We start from the raw sequence: 21,197 nt of genomic DNA on the forward strand, positions 1-21,197 counted from the left end.
AAATAAAAAGGGAGTCTCCACCGATCCTTTTTCCTAGGTGTGATCGGACACCTATTAGATTTCCTTTTTTAAAACAAACAGAAGGCCAAGTTTAGGTCTACGTGAAAGTCCAGAGAAAAATTAGGGTTCGGGAGTCGGTTACGCTCGAGGAAGGTATTAGCACCCTCGCGATGCCCAAAATTGGTATCTTATAAACACGTGTTATCTTGATTTTCAAAAATACGAGTTCAATGTAACATTTAGCCATGATCCGGTTAAAACACAAGAATTTTCAATTTTTTTGAGAAGGACATACCGTTTTAACATGAGCCGACAAATTCCATCCAACATAGCGATGAAATTCGATGACTTAATGTTAAATCGGTACATTGCCTTGATTATTGAAATTAATTAGAAAATAAGAATATGATTTTCGAGGTAATGCCAAGCAAATTGATATTGAATAAAAATAAATAAGAGAGCCGGAAATATATTGAAGCAAATAACGAATATGACAATAATATTAAAAAAATAATAACGGTGCATGCGAGATTAAATGTAATAATAGTATCAAATACGAGAAAACAATGAATATACGTACATAAAAATGATATTAAGAACATGTACATCAAAACACATATATATATAAGTAGTGATAATGTTAGAAATACACTATATATATTATTTGAACTATACATGAAGTGATAAAAATATATATAACTAGCAATGTTAAAGTATATACATAATAATAAATATTGAAAGATGTACATAAAATATATATATATACATGATATAATATGTAAAAAGATAACATAGTATTCGAAATTTATGCACGATGAAAATACAAAATTAAAAAATATATACACGAAAAAAATGCACATGTAATATAATATTTAAATATTGACATAATATATACATATTGGGAATAATGATATATATAAAAAAATCCTATTACGTAAATATACACCTATATATATCAAATATATACATATATAATAAAACAGGTACTAAGATTAAGGACAATAAATAAGGATAAAAATAGATACATGAAGTAATGTAAAAATATATGGTTAATAGAAATAAAAAATAGAAATAAATAATACACATGATAATACTACATAAATATATATATATTTTTTAAAATGAATAAATAATATCATTAGAATAACATAATAGGTATGGTAATAACTATAAGGATATATGAAAATAATATTATATAGAAAGTATATATATACCGGTATAATAAAATCAACCAATATTAATAATAAATATAATAGGGTGAAATAGATATAATAACATGTACATAATGCAATAAAAATGTATATACGTATGTGGTAAAATGTGAGAAAATGTACACAACATACATAAAAATAAGGTGTTTAAAATACATGCATAATATAGTATTTAAGATGTACACATAAGATAGTACAAAAATAATACTAATATGGTATTAAAATATATATACATATAACATAGTATTTAGGAACATATATATGATATTAAAATATATACATGGAAGATTATAAGAAAATATAATTAATAATATTGAAAATATATGTATATAATATATATAACATAATATTAAAATACATATATATAATATATAAAAAATTATATATATAATATAATAAATAAGTATATTACATACGCATACATATATAAAGATTATACACTAAGACATATAATAAGTACAATAAATATAATAAATATAAATATTATAATTAATAAATAATAGAAAATGAAAACAAGTAAATTGAAAATAAAGCAGTAAACTAACAAAAGGACTAAATCGAACATAAAACATAATTTTGGGGCAAAATTAGAAATAAAATAGGGCATAGGGCCAAATTGTAACGCGCACGTGACTTAGAGGGACCAAGAGCGCAATATTCCCAGTTATCAAAACGCAGCGTATGCATGGGGACCAAATTGCAAAGCGCAACAATTAATAGGGCCAATTTGTAAATAAATATAAACCTGATTTAAAACACCAAAAATACGGAGGGACCGATTGCGCAAATAGCCCCTCCCCTAAAAACACGCGGATCTTATCTGGAGCGGGTCGGGTCGACCCGACCCGGGTCCAAAATGACGTCGTTTTTGTTTAAACCGAGGGTGCGTTTTGGTCCCCTATAAAAGATAAAAAATTTTAAAAAATTTCATTTGGGACGGGGGAAGGAAAAAAAAGAATGAGAGAGGGAGAGAAAAGGAATTCCGGCCAGGGGGCACCGGTCTGTCACCGGACCTTCGCCGGCGCCGGCTACCGTACACGGTGGCCGGAAAAGGTAATATTTTTAATTTTTTTTGCTTAATAGTATAATGTATATATATATGTGTTAGAATATGGGAGAAAAAAAGAAAAGCAAAAAGAGAAAAAATAGATTCGTAAAAGGAAGAAGATAGATTTTTTATCACCTTTCTTGATGTCGATCTTGATTTAATCGATTTATAGTATTGATCCGTTGTTGTTCTTTTGCTAAAAACTAATGCATGTATTATGTTTTTTGCTTGAACTGCCGAATGCTTTTTTTCTGATTTTGAAATCCCGAACCTCTTACAATCTTTCATTCGGGTTTTTATAACCCTTCTACATTTATTTTCTTATTGTTTCTGTCTTATCTCTCTACTATGTGCAGGGAATGGGCACGGACGGTGGGGTGCAGAGGGTGGTTGGCCGACAGTCAGGGCAAGTGGGGAGGCTAATTCGGCTGAATTTAGGGGCTAGGGTTTTGGGTAGTTGCGGTTATTGGGTTAGTGGGTAAATTTGGGTCTGTTGGGTAGGTTTGGGTAGTAGGTCTGTTTTGTATTGGGTTTAGTTGTTGGGCTCCGGGTTTTGATGGGTTTAGGGATTGGGTTTAATGGGCTTAAGTGGGTCTGATGAGTTTGTAAGGGGTTGAGGGTGTAAAACGGGCTTGTAAAATGTAAATGGGTCATGGGGTTAAATTGGCCTACAACAGCTGCCCCTCTTTGCTCATTGTCGTGTAACAGAAATAGAGCAAAGATACAAAGGAAGGCCAATTTTGCCCAGTCTTGTTGAGTCTTGACTTCGTTGGTGCTCTTCTTGTTTAGGTAATCTCTTTCCAGTCCATCGCATCCTGTAGATTTGGTTCAATCCACTGTATCTTCTGACATATGCCTTGTAGCTTCAATCTTCTCTAATGTAACTTCATGGATATGAGATTTTGTGGCTTCGATCTTCTTCATTGTAACTTTAGAAAGATAAGATCTGCAGCTTTAATCTGCTCTTCTATCGCTTCAGTGAAATAAGGTTTGTAGTCTCTTCTTCTGCAACTTCAGAAAGGCAAGATTTGATATCCTTGATCAGCTCCACTGCAACTTCAGGGAGACAAGAATTGCAACTTTGACCTGCTACAACTTCTATTCTTTACTCAGCATGTGATCTTGAGCTCAACTCATTTCTCGTAACATGAATTGACTCTTTAAATAACATATACTAAAAACAGAAATTGAAAATAGCTCAGCGCATGTGCCAAGGCTCAACTTACTTCTCGCAATATGAGTTGATTCTTGACCAACAGAAATTTGAAAAGCAGAAACTGAAAATACCTCAGCATGTGAGCCGAGGCTCAACTCACCTCTCGCAATATGAGTTGATTTTTTTGAAAAATACAAATAAAAAACAAAATTTGAAAATATCTCAGCGTGAACCAAGGCTCAACTCACCTCTCGCAATATGAGTTGATTTTTTGAAAAATATAAATTGAAAGAACAGAAATTGAAAAATACCTCAGCACGTCCTAAGGCTCAACTCACCTCTCGCAATATGAGTTGATTTTGAAAAGCAGAAATTAAAAAATAGATTTTGAAAATACCTCAGCGTGTCCTAGGGCTCAACTCACCTCTAGCAATATGAGTTGATTTTTTTGAAAAGCAGAAATTGAAAACCAGAAATTGAAATTACCTCAGCGTGTCTTGAGGCTCAACTCACCTCTCGCAATATGAATTGATTTTGGAAAAATAGAAATTGAAAACAGAATTTGAACAATAGAATTTGAAAATACCTCGGCATATGACTCGAGGCTCAACTCACTTCTCGCAATATGAGTTGATTTTTGAAAAATACATATTAAAAACAGAATTTGAAAAAACCTCAGCTGTCCTGAGGCTCAACTCACCTCTCGCAATATGAGTTGATTTTTGAAAACATGAATTAAAAACAGAAATTGAAAATACCTCGGCATGCGAGCCAAGGCTCAACTCACCTCTCGCAATATGAGTTGATTTCTGAAAGCAGAAATAAAACATCAAAATACCAAAACCTGTCATTTGGTAGAACTCAGGTGTCTTTTCCTTTGATTCAGTACAGCTACCATCACCTCCTCTTGCTCTACTAGAGTACTTGTATATGTCATGCATGATGTTATCATGATATGCACATGTGTCTTAAATGTCTTTATGCCTACATGATTATGCAATGCGCCTTAGGCGTGTTTGTCGTATTTCCTTTTTTGTCACGATTTCTGATGATCTCTGTTCATTGTTTCAACTCTTGACTTTCTCTTCAGGCTTTGTACCTGTCTTCAAGCTTCACGAGTAATCAACACTCAAATATCACTCTTTTGCCCCTGGTTGAACTTTGTCCTTGCTTTAAGGCTCTTGTATTTGTCAAATTTTCATCCAGGTAATGCTTAACATTTCCTTCATTTAGAGTATGTCATTTCACTATTCATCATGTAAATAGACCACATAATGAGATGCATGAAAATGGTCAGGTAAGGACAAAAAGGGTACCTCATATTCATTTATTTCAAAGGTAACAAACAAAGAAAGTTAACCAAGAATAGTAAAAGGTATCATAAAGAGGAAGGGGATCGCATTCAACAGATACAAATGTTCTAGATATTCAACACATGAACTCTTCCACGTTTCCTAATCAAGAATCCTTTCGAGCATGGCTTCTTGCGTAGGAGATTTCGAGCTTTCAGAAATGTTTCAAATACTGTAGTCTCACTGTTTGACCCACTGTTCAAAACGCCTTGCTTTTTAAGCCCAGTGTTTGTTTCATTAAAATGCCCTTTCAGGTTTTCATCCTAATTTTTCGTGTTAATCAAGATGCCCTTTTCGGGTTTTCACCCTGATCCCTTTTTTTTGTTTGTGATGCCCTTTTCGGGTTTTCATCTTGATTTTCTTTTTAAGCATAATATTTCTTTACAGCATCTGAGTTCACTGGATTAGGTAACTCCTTCCCATCCATCTCGGTGAGAATCAAAGCTCCACCCGATAATACTTTTTTTACGACGTATGGTCCTTCCCAATTTGGTGCCCATTTTCCTCGCAGGTCCTTTTGTATTGGGAGAATCTTTCTAAGCACGAGTTATCTTTCATGGAATTCTCTTGGACGTACCTTCTTGTCATGGGCCTCGATCATTCTCTTCTGGTACATCTATCCGTGACAAATTGCCTTTAAACGTTTTTCTTCGATGAGGTTTAACTGGTCATATCGAGCTCGAACCCTTTCTGCTTCTTCTAGTTTCGATTCCATTAAGACTCGTAGAGAGGGGATCTCAACCTCGATAGGTAGCATAGCTTCCATTCCATAGACCAGAGAGAAAGGAGTTGCTCCCGTAGATGTCCGCACAGATGTGCGATAAGCATACATAGCAAATGGTAGCTTCTCGTGCCAGTCTTTATATGTCTCAGTCATTTCCCCAATAATCTTCTTAATATTCTTATTGGCCGCTTCAACCGCTCCATTCATTTTTGGGCGATAGGGTGATGAGTTATGATGCTTTATTTGAAATTGCTCACACACCTCCTTCATCATCTTGTTGTTCAGATTCATGGCGTTATCTGAAATGATTCTTTCAGGCAGACCATATCGACAAATGATTTCTTTTTTCAAAAACCTGCAAACTGCAGTTTTCGTCACATTGGCAAACGAAGCGGCTTCTATCCATTTTGTGAAGTAATCAATAACCACAAAAATGAACCGGTGTCTATTAGAAGCTTTTGGGGAAATTGGCCCTATAACATCCATGCCCCACATAGAAAAAGGCCACGGAGAAGTCATGACGTGAAGGGGCGAAGGGGCTACATGAATTTTTTCACCATAAATTTGACATTTGTGGCATTTTCGTGCAAAAACAATGCAGTCACTTTCCATCGTCAGCCAGTAATAATCGAGTCTCATGATCTTCTTGGCCATAGTGAAATCATTGGCATGTGTCCCACAAACTCCTTCATGGACATGTTCAAGTATTTTTCTAGCTTCAACAGCATCTACGCATCTCAAGAGCACTTGATCTTTTCCTCTTTTGTACAGGATGTCCCCATCAAGAATAAATCCCGCTGCCATTCTTTTGATTGTTCTTTTGTCGTTCTCATTTGCTTGTTTGGGATACCTTTGATTCTTGATATATTCTAAGATGTCATAGAATCATGGTCGTCCATCTGGCTCTTTTTCAATGCTGAAACAATGTGCAGGGACTTCATATATACTCATTTGAAGCCGCATTATTTCTGTTTCTCTGTTTGCTTTGAACATTGAAGCCAAAGTGGCCAAGGCATCAGCCAACTGGTTTTCTTCTCGTGGGAAGTAATTAAAAGTTATTTCTTTGAATTCTTTAATCAGCCCTGCCACGAGATCACTGTATTTGACTAATTTTGAATCTCTCACTTCCCAATCTCCACGGATTTGGTATATCACCAACGCTGAGTCCCCGTACACTTCTAGGGTTTCGATGTTTTGTTCAATAGCTGCACGAAGTCCCATGATACAGGCCTCATATTCTACTATATTGTTGGTACAGAAGAAATTCAGCCTGGCAGTGAACGGATAATGGTTCCCTTCTGGTGATACCAAAACTGCTCCAATCTCATGCCCCAAGGCATTTGATGCGCCATCAAAGCTCATTTTCCATGACTTTTCTTTGACGACTCACATTCTTTTTCTGTAATACACATCAAGTCTTCATCTGGGAAATCAAATCTCAATGGCTCGTATTCCTCTGTTGTTCGAGTTGCTAAGAAGTCAGCTATTACGTTCCCTTTTATCGACTTTTGGCTCACATAGACAATGTCGCACTTTGACAGTAGGATTTGCCATCGTGCCATTCTTCCAGAAAGTGCAGGTGATTCCATCATGTACTTTATTGGGTCCAGCTTTGAAATTAACCATGTCGTATGATACAACATAGATTGCATGAGTCTCCGAGCTACCCAAACCAGAGCGCAACAGTATTTTTCTGTGGACGAATACTTTGCCTCATATTCAGTGAACTTTTTGCTGAGGTAGTAGATCGCCTTTTCTTTCTTTCCTGACTCATCATGTTGCCCCAGTACGCAACCCATTGAATTTTCGAACACAGTCAGATACAATATTAATGGTCTTCCTGGAGTTGGCGGTACTAACACCGGGAGACTAGACAAATACTATTTTATCTTGTCAAAAGCCTCTTGGCACTCCTCGTTCCATTCTCTGGGATTATGTTTTCGAAGAAGTCGAAAAATTGGGTCACACTGATTGGTAAGTTGAGCAATGAATCGAGCGATGTAGTTCAACCTCCCTAAAAATCCTCTGACTTCTTTTTGCGTGCGCGGAGGTGGTAGTTCTTGTATGGATTTTATCTTATCTGGATCAACCTCGATACCTCTTTCGCTGATAATGAAGCCTAGCAATTTTCCTGAGGTAACCGCAAACGTACATTTGGATGGATTAAGCTTCAGCTGGAACTTTCTCAGTCTTTCGAACAATTTCCTGAGGTTCTCAACATGCTCTCTCTCCCCCTTGGATTTGGCGATCATATCATCGATGTAGACTTCTATTTCTTTGTACATCATGTCGTGAAACAACATCACCATAGCCCTCTAATATGTTGCCCCAGCGTTCTTTAATCCAAACGGCATCACCTTATAACAGAATGTTCCCCACATCGTTATGAAAGTAGATTTCTCCATATCCTCAAGAGCCATCTTTATCTGATTATAACTTAGAATCCATCCATAAACGAAAACAATGAATGTTTGGCTGTGTTATCCATCAATGTGTCGATGTGTGGCAAAGAAAAATTATCTTTAGGACTTGCTCGATTCAGATCGCGATAATCCATACATATTCGTACTTTACCGTCTTTCTTCGGTACTGGGACTACGTTAGCTACCCATTGTGGATACTTGGAGACTTATAGAAAGCCAGCATCGAATAGCTTCTTGACTTCCTCTTTTATCTTTAACAGTATTTCAGGTTTCATTCGTCATAGCTTCGGTTGAATGGGTTTGCATTCTAGTTTCAGTGGGAGTCTATGGACCACTACATCATCATCCAATCCTGGCATGTCCTGGTACGACCATGCAAATACATCTTTGTACTCATGAAGCAAAGCGATCAAATCATGTTTGGTGTTATCTGAAATGGAGGTCCCAATCTTCACTTCTTGCCTCTTTTTTCATTTCCCAGATTTACTATCTCAACGGATTCTTGATGAGGTAGGATCTATTTATCTTCTTGTTCCACTATTCTTAGTAAGTCAGGAGACGAGACATAGTCTTCAACATTTTCCTCAGCTTCGAACTCTCCTAAACAAATAGCTTTCTCGAAATCGATTTCAAGATTTGTAACGGGTTTGTTCATGTCGTTGATATCTGAGCACCTAAAATTTGAATGGAAAAGAAACTATAGAGGAGCATCAAAGTATTGGGACCAACAAGCATAATGGCATGATGTGAGATATATGCAATGACAGGCTGTGAGAAGAGGGAAAAAGTATGAAGTTAATAAGAATGAAAAGACCATGACAAAATGCATCTCCATTAGTGTTCATTTAAATGAAAAAGAGCGAATCATAAGCTCTTACAAAAGAATCCCTACTATTATTTGGGGACACACAAAAAGAATAGTGTTAACGTTGAGCATTACTCTAGAGAAGACCTAGAAACTACAAGGAGCTCCACAGCAGTCCAATTGTTCAGAACGAATCTAGGAGGACAAGGGCGTATCATTTAAACATCTTTACTTGCATCATCTCCTTTGTCAATGACATTTATACTGACATTCTGAAGACCCCTTTTAATTAACAACAGCGTGTTTCGTAGATTAACAACAGCTTGTTTCGTAGATTATCTTGTCCGGGGTATATCATTCCTGCAGATGTAAATGTTTTTGACAATGGAGGGTACGCTATGGACTCCCATTCCAATTCTCAGCCTAAAGCTCTTGAAACCCTCCTTTCTTGCTCTTTCTGTAATTTTTTTCTTCTCTGTCGTATATCCGGTTGGAACCCTAAACCGTATCGAGCTTTGTGGTGCACTGGCTTTAGAGCCCTGACTATTCCTTGCTGAAATTTTCCCAAACCTTTCCTCGCTCGGGCTCCTCTCCCCACAGTCAGCTTGATTCCCACCTTGGTATTCCTTGACAGCTTAGGTACAGGAATTTTATTTCCTTCAGCAACAAAGGTAGCATTAATAAATTCAAAGGATCGGAAGGAACATTCTATTGCATCATTGTTTACTTCGAGATATGGCGCATCAGCAGAGATAGATGCAACTCGAGACGGTGACCAAACAGCCATCCATGATAAACTTTACTTTTTGATGGAGAGATGAGGGAACTGCCCCAGTAGAGTGAATCCAAGGCCTTCCTAAAAGGCAATTATACGAATGCGTAATGTCCATGACCTGAAATTCGATGTCATATACATAGGGGCCCATTTCTAGAGGAATTTTAATTTTTCCCATGACTTCTCGTCTTGTCCCATCGAATGCTCTTACTGTAAAGTAACAAGGCATCAGATAAGATATATCAATTGGAATTCTAGAAAGCGTGGCCAAAGGCATGACATTGAGTGCCGACCCGTTATCAATTAGCACGTTTGGTATTATGTAGCCCTTGCAACGAGTCATAATATGCAGTGCTTTTACTGAGCCTCTACCGTTAGGCGGTATCTCGTCATCACTAAAAGAGATGAAATTGTCTGCGTTCAAATTATTCACCCACCTATCAAGCTTTTCGACAGATATGTTGTTGGCCACATAAGCTTGATTTAACACTTTCAACAAAGCATTCCGATGTGGTTCTGAATTCAACAGTAGGGACAACACCGAGATTCATGCTGGTTGTTTATTCAATTGTTCCACCACATTGTATTCACTGTGCTCGATAAATTTCAAGAACTCCTGTGCTTCCTCCTCATCTACAGGCTTTTTAGTTTCTTGCACGGGTGGAGCTTCCTGCTCGACTTCAGCCTCGGCCTCATGCATCGGTGCATTTCCTTTCTACTTCAAGTCATTAGCTTTCTTTATTGGTTCGTCCACTTTAGAATAACTCCTCTCGCTGCGAGTAAAATATCCTACTTCACCAACACTTCCAGTCATGGCTTTGGATTTTTCACCTTCAGGTATGATAATGTTGACATCATATTTCCACGGTACTGCCTTGGTGTCTTTGTAAGGAAAAGGAGATGGTACTTCGATTATCATCTTTGGTTTCACTTGTTCCTTTTTTGCATTGTAATAAATCACCAATAGTCAATCAGCGCTATAAGGGGAGATTGTTGATTGACTGTTAGAAGCGCATACTTCTTCTTCGTTGGCTTTTTTCACTTTGTTAAAGATCTCGATCTCCTTATTGTCCATCATGTCTTGAAGTAGTTTTCTGAATCCCTCACAAGACTGAGTGCCATGCCCTTCAATATCATGGAATTCGTAAAAACTTTGACCTTTTACATTTCTTCCTTCAAATAGTCTGTTAAGATGACAGAGCAACCTCTTTTCAACTAGTATCTCCCAAATTTTCTGCAAATGTGTTCTTATTTCAGAAACTCATATTCTACTTTGCCGTTTATCCTCTTCTATTACCACACTCACATTCCCTTCAATATGGTTAGGGAGTGGATTTCCAACCGTATTGCCAGCACCATCAAATCGTAAAATACCCGCATCGATAAGACCTTGAACCCTTCTTTTAAAGGCTAGACAATTTTTTATAGAATGCCCCTGGTTTCTAGCGTGGTACATGCAACTAGCATTAGGATCATACCATTTTGGGTATGGAGGCTTCAGAGGTGCCATATAATGTGGGGATATCAATTGTTTCTCCAAAAGTTTTGGGTACAATTCCCCATACGACACAGGGATAGGAGTAAACTGTGGTCTCTCAGGATTGGGCCTTGCTGATCTTGGTTCGTTTCTAGGTTAGCTTTGAATGGGTATAGCGTTTTGTGGGAATGTGGCAACGGGTCTTTGGTTGTTCGTGGCATAGACAGGGTAAGAAGGGTAATGAGGTGGGGCTTGATAGTGAGGGCCTTGGGGAGGATAATAAAAGTTTGGAGGTGGGAGATATCAAGGTCGTGGCTGAACTGGGTAAGGATTAGAAGTGTGGTGGCTCTCATTTCCCACCATATAGGCCTCCGTGTCTTCTCTCTTTACAGGTGCTACCCTTTTCGAGCTCTCAGAACCTTTCATCCTTCCACTTTTGATGGCATTTTCTATTAGTTCCCCGAATATTACAATATCTGCAAAGTCTTTCGTGGCACTTCCTACCAACTTATCATAAAATGGTGCTTTCAAAGTGTTGATGAAGAGGACCGTTATTTCAGTTTTGGTCAATGGGGGTTCTACTTAGGCCGAGATATCCCTCCATCTTTGCGCGTATTGCCTAAAAGTCTCCGTTGGTTTCTTTTCCATCATCTGCAGAGTTAATCGATTAGGCACCATGTCCGATACATGCTTGTACTGCTCACAGAATACTGACGCCAAGTCCTTCCAAGATCGGATCTTTTCCTTACTAAACTGGTTGTACCACCAAAGAACAGATCCAACCAAGCTGTCCTGGAAACAGTGTATGAGCAATTTATCTTTATTCATGTAACTCATCATTTTCCGGAAAAATATTACAAGATGCACTTTTGGACATCTTGTCCCATCGTACTTTTCAAAATCAGGCACCTTGAACTTCAGAGGCAGAACCAGATCGGGCACCAAACTGAGTTCTTTGGCACTCAATGCAGAGAAGGCTTCAGTACCTTCTATCGCTTTGAGTCTTTCTTCTAAACTCCTATACTTATCCTGAACATCGTGATCATCCATTTTCAACCTGGCTATCTCTGCTGGATCGTCCAAATCTGGAACGAGTGGATCAGCAGGACTAGCCCCCGGGTTTGATACGAACACTTCTTGCCCCAGATTAGCAAGTGGTGCAGGTCGTTGCTCCAGGCTTGTAGGTTCTCCTTGAGGGCGTTCTCTTTGCATTACATGTGCGTAAAGCGGAGTGAATCCTGGGGATAGAGCGGATCCTAATCGAGGTTAACCCTTGACTGTGGTTCCACAACGTCAGGGTTCATAGGTCCCTTTCCTTTTACTAGAGCTGACATCATTTCCATCATCTTGGCCATTTGGTCCCTTTGTTCGAGCGATTCTTCTCGAGATCTCACCATTAAGTCTTTTGTCTCTTGCTGCGACTTGGCCAACTGCTCTTGTAATTCCCTTTGGACTCTTTCCATCCTTTCAATTCTTTCATTGAATTCAGCCTCTATTGCTCTAGCTTGTCGACGCGTTCTATACGAATGACGTGATTCCAGTCTTGTGGTATTACAACTGCGAATTGTATGTTTTAACCTCAGTGAACGATTATGGGATATGTAATGAATGAATGCATGGATGTCACATAAATGTTAGTCATGACTGAATATGCAAGGATTTAGTGTTGATTTCAAGACGGCCCTTATTTAGGCATTTCATTTATCAAAAAAGTCCATTACAAAATATTTTGCCATTTTCGATTCAGCCATTACACAAACTTCCTAGCTATATCACCATATTTCTTTACTCGTGCTAAGAACTCTGATATGTTTGATCTTCGACTTAGAGAGAATTGGCAAATGAGAATTTCAGCTTCTTCTGATAATTGTACCACGTGCATGGCTACCCCACGAATTTCATTGATCAAATAACTGAGTTGCATTTCTTTTTCTTGGAGACCCTCTTCGTAAGCACCAATGTCTCTATCATACTGACTATTCTTTTCTTCCAGAGCCTCCAAGAGAGTATCTAGCTGTTGTTGACGATCTTGTAGCATACCTTTTAAATCTCGTATCCTTTCTTTTAGTTATTGACATTTTGCTCAACTAGTCATTACCTCCGCAGACACAACTTCATATTCAGCATTCTTCTTCCTTAGCTCTATCATAGCCCGCGCAGCCTTTTCTTCTTCTTTCTTCACTTTCCCTTTCCAGAATTCCATCCCGCCTTTGATGTTGCTTAATTCTTCTTTCCATTCCACTGATGACTTGCCCAACCTACTGTTCTTTATTGTGCCTCTTAATTTCTTATTTTCCAAATGAAGGTCCCTTAAGTCATTTTTTACAACTTTAGCTTCTCTTTGCACCTTCTCGGTTCTGGATCTTTCAATCTGAACTTCGATCTTCAGTTGGTAGTTTTTCTCTTCAAGAGCACTAAGGTCCCGAGACATCTTGGCCTTCTCTCGTTCAAATTCTTATCTTGCCATTTCTAGCTCGGATGGCATTTCTCCTGAAAAAGGATTCTGGGCAGTGTATCTCGTAGGTGATATTTGTTGACTATTCACTAGTCGTTTTCTCCATAAGTCATAATCTTGAGTAATAGTATCAGTATAAAAGGCTAACTCCAATAGGTGAATTTCCTTCCAAGACTTTGTAGTATCTCGGACTCTTTTCATATAGCCTTCACCCATAAATGCAAACTCTGATTGTGCCAGTCCTCCAGTAGCAGGTATGAACTATCGTGAGGAAAATTGCCTTTGGACCATTAACGGGGCATATCCAATTCCTCCCTATAACCCGAGCAGTTGCACCTAATCTTGATTTCCAGCCTTGTATAATAAAATCGAAGAGCGGATCCACGGTGCTCTCCAGGTTATGTCCTCGGCTCGAAGGTTCTAAAAAACTGAAACCCAATGCTCTTCAATGACATCCTTTGGCCATTCTTTCTCAAGATAGGCTTCCAACGGGGCGAAGGTTTTTGAAAACATGTGGCACGGTATGCGTTCTACTTTCTAAAAGTGGCTCAAAATCCAGACATTAAGTAACTGCGCGCATCCGATAAATCGTCCTTCCCCTTTCCTCCTACAACTGCTTAGGGATCTGAAGGTCTCGGCCAAAATAGTTGGGATAGGGTTGATTCATTGTTTTAACTTTTCAAAGAAGTCCACTACTGCAACCTCTATATGTCCCAGAACTCTTGGGAAGACTACCAGTCCGTAAATAGCCAAGGCAAAAAGATCCAATCTCTTCGTAATATATGAATGGTTTTGAACTAAGTCTCGCAGAGAAAACCACGGAACACAACTGGCTTCATTCTTTTTCTTTATTTGTTTTTCAGCCCATACATCAGTCATTCCCGTCAACCTCACTAGCTTTTTCTTGAAAGTCATTGGTTTGGGTTCTTTCACATATATCTTATTGAAATGTACGTTGTCAACAAGAAGCAATGCAGCATACTCTTCTATGGTTGGAGTCATGTCTTCCTGATTAAAAGTAAAACATTGGTAGGCCGGGTCCCAAAATCTGATCATGGCTTGAATCAAACGCTCGTCTATGTTGATAGTGATCAGGTGAGCTATATCCCCATACTTTTCAGTGAAGATACCCCTAGTGTCCAAGTCCCACTGATTCCAAACCCGAATCAAATCTTCAAGGTTATTCTGGCGAACATTCACAGTTACATGCTCGAGCAAATTGGCAATACACCCCTCCACTAGACTATCCCCCTTTTCTTTCTGAGTTTTTAGAGACCAGTCCCGAACCACAGCATTTTTCTCGGTTAGTTGCGTAATTGACTCCTCCATCAGAAACCCATTTTTGGCAACCAATATCTAATCAACACCTTCCTAACCAAAATGCCTATGATGCATGATGAAAAATAAAAACAAACAAACTTGGTTAGTAATCACAACAAATATAAACTGAGAAACAAGTTAAACTACCCGATTCAATTCTTCTGCATAGACAGTGTAAATGTAAAGAAATGAAAGACAAGAAGCATTTTCCCCCATGTACTTATTTTGGTGACTATTAACGGATAGAAGTTCGGCATGGCTCTAATTAGGTGGCTCGTACAGTTCACTATATGCGGTTTCGGTTCTAGACAGGTACTCAAATTGTTCGTACTATCATCTACTAAGACTAGTACGAAGCCTCGATCGTAGCCCATCACAAGCTCACGAGTTCAATTCGAGGGATTACATTTACTTATGCCTATGCGGAGGGACAAGTTAACTCACGAAAGCATAAGTCGTATGTAACCCGAAAGTATTCACTAGCTTGTGCGGGGGGACGAGTTAACTCACGAAGGCATAGCGTTTACTTTCACTTAAATGGACGGAGCCCGGGTAGAGAGCTCATGTTATGCAAAATGCAAGTGCACGATGTGTGGGGAGAAACTCATAAACCTTTACGTTTTATTTAAAATCTAACTAAAAATTAAAACCATACAAACTTATAGCTGAAAAACAACAAGACAAAACAAGTTAGAAGAATATTTACAACATGATGCAAATGCATGATTTTTTGAAAACAAAATTTGAAGATCACGAATAAATATTAATTTGAACAAGGAAGTTCAAAAATTTTGACAACGCGTGTTTAATTCGACTCGACTCTCAAAAAAATGGGTCCCCAGCGGAGTCGCCATCTGTAGCGACGTAAAAATTTAGCTTCGGTCGCTAATTGTGGCGATTTATTGAAAATTTGAAAATGGAAGTTTGATTTTGAAATAAGAAGAGAGTCGCCACCGATCCTTTTTCCTAGGTGTGATCGGACACCTATTAGATTTCCTTTTTTAAAACAATTAGAAGGTGAAGTTTAGGTCTACGTGAAAGTCCAAAGAAAAATTAGGGTTCGGGAGTCGGTTACGCCCGAGGAAGGTATTAGCACCCTCGCGATGCCCAAAATTGGTATCTTATAAACACGTGTTATCTTGATTTTCAAAAATACGAGTTCAATGTAACATTTAGCCGTGATCCGGTTAAAACACAAGAATTTTCAATTTTTTCGATTTTTTTGAGAAGGACATACTGTTTTAACACGAGCCGACAAATTCCATCCAACATAGCGATGAAATTCGATGACTTAATGTTAAATCGGTACATTGCCTTGATTATTGAAATTAATTAGAAAAAAAGAATATGATTTTCGAGGTAATGCAAAGCAAACTGATATGGAATAAAAATAAATAAGAGAGCCGGAAATATATTGAAGCAAATAACGAATATGACAATAATATTAAAAAAATAATAACGGTGCATGCGAGATTAAATGTAATAATAGTACCAAATACGAGAAAACAATGAATATACATACATAAAAATGATATTAAGAACATGTACGTCAAAACACACACACACACATATATATATATAAGTAGTGATAATGTTCGAAATACACTATATATATTATTTGAACTATACATGAAGTGATAAAAATATATATAACTAGCAATGTTAAAGTACATACATAATAATAAATATTGAAAGATGTACATAAAAAAATGTATATATATACATGATATAATATGTAAAAAGATAACATAGTATTCGAAATATATGCACGATGAAAATACAATATTAAAAAGTATATACACGAAAAAATGCGCATGTAATATAATATTTAAATATTGACATAATATATACATATTGGGAATAATGATATATATAAAAAAATCCTATTACGTAAATATACACCTATATATATCAAATATATACATATATAACAAAACAGGTACTAAGATTAAGGACAATAAATAAGGATAAAAATATATACATGAAGTAGTGTAAAAATATATGGTTAATAGAAATAAAAAATATACACGATAATACTACATAAATACATATATATTTTAAAATGAATACATAATATCATTAGAATAACATAATAGGTATGGTAATAACTATAAGGATATATGAAAATAATACTATATAGAAAGTATATATATACCGGTATAATAAAATCAACCAATATTAATAATAAATATAATAGGGTGAAATAGATATAATAACATGTACATAATGCAATAAAAATGTATATACGTATGTGGTAAAATGTGAGAAAATGTACACGATATACATAAAAATAAGGTGTTTAAAATACATGCATAATATAGTATTTAAGATGTACACATAAGATAGTACAAAAATAATACTAACATGGTATTAAAATATATATACATATAACATAGTATTTAGGAACATATATATGATATAAAAATATATACATGGAAGATTATGAGAAAATATAATTAATAATATTGAAAATATATGTATATAATATATATAACATAATATTAAAATACATATATATAATATATAAAAAAATTATATATATAATATAATACATAAGTATATTACATACGCATACATATATAAAAGATTATACACTAAGACATATAATAAATACAATAAATATAATAAATATAAATATTATAATTAATAAATAACAGAAAATGAAAACAAGTAAATTGAAAATAAAGCAGTAAACTAACAAAAGGACTAAATCGAACATAAAACACAATTTTGGGGTGAAATTAGAAATAAAATAGGGCACAGGGCCAAATTGTAACGCGCACGTGACTTAGAGGGACCAAGAGCGCAATATTCCCAGTTATCAAAACGCAGCGTATGCATGGGGACCAAATTGCAAAGCGCAACAATTAATAGGGCCAATTTGTAAATAAATATAAACCTGATTTAAAACACCAAAAATGCGAAAGGACCGATTGCGCAAATAGCCCCTCCCTTAAAAAACATGCGGATCTTATCTGGAGCGGGTCGGGTCGACCCGACTCGGGTCCAAAACGACGTCGTTTTTGTTTAAACCGAGGGGGACCAAAACGCACCGTTTTGGTCCCCTATAAAAGATAAAAAATTTTAAAAATTTTCATTTGGGACCGAGGAAGGAAAAAAAAAGAAGGAAAAGGGGAGAGAAAAGAAATTCTGGCCAGGGGGCACCGGTCCGTCACCGGACCTTCGCTGGCTCCGGTGCCGACCACCGTACACGGTGGCCGGAAAAGGTAATATTTTTAATTTTTTTTTGCTTAATAGTATAATGTATATATATATGTGTGTGTGTTAGAATATGGGGGAAAAAAAAAGAAAAGCAAAAAGAGAAAAAAACAGATTCGTAAAAGGAAGAAGATAGATTTTTTATCACCTTTCTTGATGTTGATCTTGATTTAATCGATTTATAGTATTGATCTGTTGTTGTTCTTGTGCTAAAAACTAATGCATGTATTATGTTTTTTGCTTGAACTGACGAATACTTTTTGTTCTGATTTTGAAATCCCGAACCTCTTACAATCTTTCATTCGGGTTTTTATAACCCTTCTACATTTATTTTCTTATTGTTTCTGTCTTATCTCTCTACTGTGTGCAGGGAATGGGCACGGACGGTGAGGTGCAGAGGGTGGTTGGCCAACAGTCAGGGCAAGTGAGGAGGCTAATTCGGCCGAATTTAGGGGCTAGGGTTTTGGGTAGTTGGGGTTATTGGGTTAGTGGGTAAATTTGGGTCTGTTGGGTAGGTTTGGGTAGTGGGTTTGTTTTGTATTGGATTTGGTTGTTAGGCTCTGGGTTTTGATGGGTTTAGGGATTGGGTTTAATGGGCTTAAGTGGGTCTGATGAGTTTGTAAGGGGTTGAGGGTGTAAAATGGGCCATTCGGGTTTGGGTAATTGAGCTAATGTTGTAAACGGGCTTGTAAAATGTAAATGGGTCATGGGGTTAAATTGGCCTACAACAACATGCATGGTTACATAACAAATTCAGAAATACAAATTAATAAAATCATACATTATATAAACTTATACAGACATAGTGAAGTAGAACATACCATCAAAACAACCGCTATCATAACATGCAAATATATATTACAAATACCCTAAACACATTAACATGGAAGCATATTTATTGATACTTTATTTTCAGGTCTTAATTAAGCGGTTTGTACCTTACGGAGAGACTAAATACAGTTCACGAAACAAAATGGACCAAAATGAGAATTTTTAGAAAATGGGACCACACGGCCGTGTGGTGCCGACAGTCCCAATTTCAACTTTCGCCAATCGTTGATCTCTCGAGTTTTTGTTACACACCTTACTAATTTAAGAAGCAAGCACCACAACAAGAATTCTAAAACCCCTTGGAAGAAACGATAGTTCCTAACAACACTTAAATCGCAAGAGGATTTAATTATCTTGCGAATTTCACACTGCAACTTGATACTGCAATAGTGAAATTCCTTGACAGAGATGATGAACAAACAATTTCCGGAGAAAGAAAAAGAAAAGAATTAACGAAACTAAGAAAAAATCATTTACCAAGATTCCAACGAAAAAAAATGAAAGAGACAGAAAGAGAGAAAATAAATAAATAAAAAATAAAAATAATGGTAGAAGTGGGTAGCAACGTGACGGGAAAATGGAGAACTTTTGGGAAAATTAATTAATTAGTTATTATTATCACTTTAAAAAAAACAACAATATCCCCCTACCTAAATTTTCTAATAACCAATCAGATTATCCAAAGTTTGACATTGACTCAAACTCGCATGGGAATAAAAATATTTTAACTTCCTCACATAAAGATTCGAACATAAGATAAAAAAGTAAGTTGAAGAATTACCACTAAATCAATAAACTCATTCTTATTAATAACTGAGTGAAAATATTATTTATGTCAGATGATTTAAGGATAAGGTTAGGATAAAAAAAATTAAAGAGAGAGATTTGAACACAAGACTTGAAATAGACATCTAAAACACTTAACCATTAAATCAATTTAAATCACTTGATAAATTTTTCATAATTCTTAATTCAAAAATCAGGACATAACCACTCCTGGTTTCACAAACTCAATTTATGCTAACTAGATTTTTAGAATATGACATTCAATTGTTCGAAAACTATAGGGATTTAGAACATATTTTAACGAATATAAAAATAACCAATAATATAATAATATGCATTACTATTATAATATGTGATATAATATTACATAATATAATTATATATTTTAAAACTATTAATACATACATATATATTAGTTAATTGGTCCAAAAATCAAAACTCAATTTACTAACTAATTTGATTAAATTGGCTCAATTTGGTCGGTTGAGTCAGTTTTAATTGCTAACTATAATAGATGTGGTCAGTTGATTTGGTTTTAATCACTAACTATAATAGATGATATTATATTACATAATATAATAATATAGTATATAACTATTACTAAAACTATTAATGTATATAACTCTTCAAACAATTAATATTTTAACAATCCAGCCTTTAAATTTATCAATATAGCTATACTTATCATGAAATAAAGTTTCAAATCAATTCAATATCTTTATAATATTGATTGAAAATTCTGTCCTTATTTATTTATATTCAACCATTGATATAATGATTACATTATATTAATTATCAATAATGCATATATAATAGAGTATAGTATGACAATATAGTATTACATGATATATTAAACATTTATAGTATCAATAGTTACGTGTAATTTAGTATATTACAATGCTTTCCTATAATTAGTAATACATAAAAAATTATTAAAATTTTAATATCTTAAAAAATATTATTTTTATTAAATTAGATTTTGAATTTAGTTTAATTTTTTTTATTTTGGGCTTGAGATTTGAGATATAATTAATTTATTTTGAGTTTGGATAAAAAAAGGGTTTGGATAAACATTATTTGGTGCTTTTTTTAAAGTAATATATTTGAGTTTTGGAATAAATATTTTAGAATATGAGTTTTATATATTTTAATAAGAAAAATATAAGTTATTCAATTGTCAATATGATATGATAAACAACAATTTAAGATATTTTTATCAATTCATATACATTTCATATAATAAAATTTACAATATGGGATAAGCACTTTAATTATTTTATATAAAAGAACTCTATTAAATATATATGATTTATTCTTTTTATAACAGTGGTAAATCTAGGGGCTGATATGCGCCTTGACTACTTAAAATGAAAAATTTTCCTTTAAGGTGCTTAAAATTTAAAAATTATTTAAATTATTGAAAATATGAATTCATTTATTAACCAACCATATAAGGCTCAAAATTTTATATCGATTATTGTTTTCTATAATAAGAAAGATTTGATACCATGTGGAGGACTGAATTGCTTGGAAGATAGGTAAGTTAATTAGCTTTATTTATATGGATTTTGGACACTTTAATTGCTTGATAATGTCCATTACCATTCTAAACATC

This window comes from Gossypium hirsutum, chromosome A02, assembly GCF_007990345.1.
Source record: "Gossypium hirsutum isolate 1008001.06 chromosome A02, Gossypium_hirsutum_v2.1, whole genome shotgun sequence".
Classification (NCBI taxonomy): Eukaryota; Viridiplantae; Streptophyta; class Magnoliopsida; order Malvales; family Malvaceae; genus Gossypium; species Gossypium hirsutum.